Source organism: Octopus sinensis, linkage group LG18, assembly GCF_006345805.1.
Source record: "Octopus sinensis linkage group LG18, ASM634580v1, whole genome shotgun sequence".
Taxonomy (NCBI): Eukaryota; Metazoa; Mollusca; class Cephalopoda; order Octopoda; family Octopodidae; genus Octopus; species Octopus sinensis.
In genome coordinates, this window is record NC_043014.1 from 24,708,037 (window position 1) to 24,712,277 (window position 4,241).

The following is a 4,241-nucleotide window of genomic DNA, read 5'->3' on the forward strand; positions in this document are numbered from 1 at the left end:
GTAGTGAGATTTTCACCTAACCGCTATAGTTGAATCTGTAGTTGTCTTGTGTACAAATTAAACCTTAGTAGATAGTGACGATGTTTGGCGATGAGTTGTGTCTGTCGCTTGGTTTTTGCTGCGTCTTCATTATATATTCTGCTTGGTTATTTTTCTCTAGTTATAGATATCCTGTAACCGTTCTTTTCGTGGTGACATTTTCACACTAACAGTATGAGAGGAATCTGTAACATCTTGTGTTAATGGTGGTCGCCTGCCTTTCGAACTGGAACATGGTCGAGTATGCCCTGTGTGGTCAGGGGTTTAGTTCTGAAAAGAACTAGAACCAAAGACGAACTCTGTGGTCAGAGGTTCGCCCTGAGAAGGACTAGAAACCTAAGACGAGCTCTGTGGTCAGAGGTTCGCCCTGAGAAGGACTTGAACCAAAGATGAGCTCTGTGGTTAGAGGTTAGCCCTGAGAAGGACTAGAAACCTAAGACGAGCTCTGTGGTCAGAGGTTCGCCCTGAGAAGGACTTGAACCAAAGACGATATTTCTTTATTACCCACTAGAGGCCACATAGAGGGGGACATTACAAACATTGCGGACATAGAACAATACAATTACAAAGAATGAAAAATGAATTTTGAAAGTGATGATATGAAAGTGATGCTAACGGCCCCATCCATTAGCATCACTTACCTGTCCTTTGGTTACTACTCCCACACATATATTCCTTGTTCAGTTCCAATAACAAAACCTTTCATCTCCATTCCTACTTCAAACGTTTCCTCCAAATCTCTCACGGTTTCTTCCATCATTCTCACCTCTTTCACTTCCCAATCCTCCCTTTCACACTTTATCATAAAATCATCCATTCGTTCCTTTCCAATCACTGCATACCTGATATGTCACACCATTTATATTCCTCCATTGTCTTTTTAATTTTTTCCTTTCCTGTCATCAATACAATGTTTGGCCTGGGTTCTTGTTTGGTGTCTTGTCTGTGTGCATCTTTTTTTTTTTGTTTTCTTGTTGGAGGGGAACGGGTGGGTTCACTGTCTGCAGGGGAAGGATGGAACTCAGAGGGTGCGGGTGGTGTTGGGGAGGATTGGGGTTCAGTATTGTTCAACTTTCTCCTCTTTCTTTTTTTCTTTTCCTCTACCCATTCGTTCTGGGCATCTTCTTCTGTTGTTTCAACACTCCACTGGATTCCGTTCTTCTTTATTCTCTTCTTCTCTTTGTACCTCTATAACAATTTCCTTTGGTGGGGGAGGGCAGTTAGTTCTTATGTGGCCTCTCAGGCCACACTTGTAGCAGCGCGGGGCTCTGCCCTCTGTTGTTGTTATATATATATAGTATTGAGTATTAAAGGAAGTAGTGAGTATTTAGTATGAAAGATTAAGAAAATGAGAGAGACTGAAACAACGTGTTAACGATACGAGATACTTTATTCGACTGCCGTTGTTGTACAAGTTAATTGTTTTGGCGGGAAACAAAGTGAAAGTCCTTTTATCAAGGGAGACAATGGGCGACGTTGATTGTTCATGTTTGTTGTGATGATTATATAACATCCTTTTTTAAAATTTTTTTTTATATCATCTGTATCTACAGGGAATAATTATTCGTCGTCCACTTTTTGTGGTTTTATTATTTTGTAGTGTTGAATTCTGTAGTTGTGCTGTTTTTGTTTTTTCATGCGTGTTTGTTGATTTTGGAAATATATTTTCATAATCTAATTCTTCTGTTATGCGAACGTGTTCGTTTGTTTTAAGAATATGTTGTCTATTTCGTTTGACTGTATTTCCTTCCTCTGTTATTACTAAGTATGAACGAGGTTGCTCTAGTTTTTTAATTATTTTGCCCCTTCTAAACCAATTGTTGTTAAACTTAATTCTAACCGTGTCGTGTGGTTTTAACTCTGGGAGTTCTGTTGTAATGTTTGATTTCTTCTTTTCGTGAGGCCTGATACCAATTTTGTCGTGTAGTATGTTTGGGAGCTTTGTTCGCAATGTTCTATTCATTATTTGATTTGCAGGGGATGGTGCACCATTTTGTAATTTAGTCGTGCGTAATGCTAAGAGCGCTAACTGAGGTTCTTCGTCACTTTTGAATGCCTTTTTTAGCGTCTTTTTTATTGTCTGTATATTTCTCTCAACCATGCCATTCGCTTGATGATAATGCGGGCTTGTCTTCGTGTGATGAAAATGCCAATTTTTTGCAAATTTTTTGAATTCAGCCGAATTGAATTCTGGACCGTTGTCACTTACAACTGTTTGCGGAATTCCGAATTTAGCAAAAGTTTCTTTTAATTTTTTGATTACGGTTTTTGACTGGCAATCATTTATTTCGTGTAGATCAAAAAATCTTGTTGTATAGTCAATAATTGTGACATACGAATTTCCAGACAGGTGAAATACGTCTGTACCCACTTTGGTCCATGGTGTGTAGTAGGTATTTCATGATTTATTAGTGGTTCGGCTGCTTGTTGATTTTTGTAGTCAATGCAGTATGAGCATGTGTTAATCATGTCTTTGATTTGAGCGTTAATGCCGGGCCAGTATATACATTCCTTCGCTCTCTCTATGCATTTTTCGATACCCATGTGTCCGGTATGTATTTCCTGTAGAGCTTCTCTACGTAATGACTTAGGTACAATTATTCTTGAACCTTTTAGAACGAGACCATTGACGATTGATATTTCATCACGAACGGATACGAATGGTTTGATGTTTATTGGTATTTTGTCTTTTGGGGGCCATTCTGTTCTTGTATATGTGACGATCGTCTGGTACTTCTGGAGTATTTTGCTCAAGGTATGCACGTGATAGGGTATCTGCAACAATTGATTCTTTACCAGGTATGTGGTTTAGGTCAAAATCATATCTTTGTAATGTTAGTAGAAATCTTTGGATTCTGGGGGGGCATTTAGTGATCGATTTTTTGAATATTTGCTTCAACGGTTTATGGTCATTTTCGATTCTGAAATGAGTTCCGTATATAAACTGATGAAATTTTTTGCATGCGAAAACTATACCGAGAGCTTCGCTCTCTATCGGACAGTAGTTTTGTTCCGCTTGAGTTGTTGCACGAGATGCAAACGAAACAGGTAGCCATCTTTCGTTGTGTTTCTGCTCAAGTATCGCTCCGAGCCCATGCTTACTAGCATCTGTAGTTATTTTTATTGGTAGATCTGGATCATAAAATTGTAGCACTGGTTTTCTGGTAATCATTTCTTTTAGCTTTCTTATTGCTTCGATTTGTGGTTTGTCGAATGACCATAACGTGTCACTCTGTAGAAGCTGGCGCAATGGCGCTGTGACTTCGGAGTAATTAGATAAAAATTTACATAGGTAATTTGTCATACCTAGGAATCTTTGTAATTCTTTTTTACTTGTTGGCAGTGGCATGTGAATGATTGCTTGTACCTTGGTTGGATCTTGTTTTATCCCTTCGCTGGTTAATATATGCCCAAGGTACTTGATTTGTGATTCATAGAAGATACACTTTGATTTATTTAACTTTAATCCGTGCTTTCGGATTCGATCGAAAACTTGTTGTAGTCTATTTGTGTGTTCTTCTAAAGTGTTGGACCAGATTATGATGTCATCCTGTGAATTTCTTGCTCCTTCTATGCCCTCTATTATTTTTGAAATTTCTTTTTGGAAAACTTCACTGGCGCTGTGAATTCCAAAGAGTAGTCGTGTGAAGCGATACCTTCCAAAAGGTGTGTTGAACGTTAAAAGATGGGAGCTTTCTTCGTCAACTGGAATTTGCCAGTATCCATTAGATGCATCGAGTTTTGAAAAATATTTAGGGTTATGCATTTGTGCAAAAATGTCCTCCGCTGTAGGGAGTTTGAAATGTTGCCTTTTTATGGCTTTGTTTAGATTCTTGGGGTCTAAACAGAGTCGGAGTTTTCTGTTGGCTTTTTCAACGATGACTAGGGAATTTACCCAGTCTGTAGGTTCACTAACAGGTTTTATGATATCTAATTCTGTCATTCTTTTTAATTCTTTGTTGAGTTTTTCTTTTATAGAAAAAGGAACCGATCTTGGTGGATGAATTACAGGAGTTATTTGTGGATCCACTGTGATATGATGTGTTATTGACAAAGTGCCGATTTCTCCGAAACAGTCTTCATATTTTTCTAATATGTCGTTTGTGTTCGACGAATTTATTTTTGAAATTCTCTGAATCAGGTTCAGATCTTTAGCTGTCTTTGCATCTATAACTGCGTGCGAGTTTGTTTTTGCAACAATG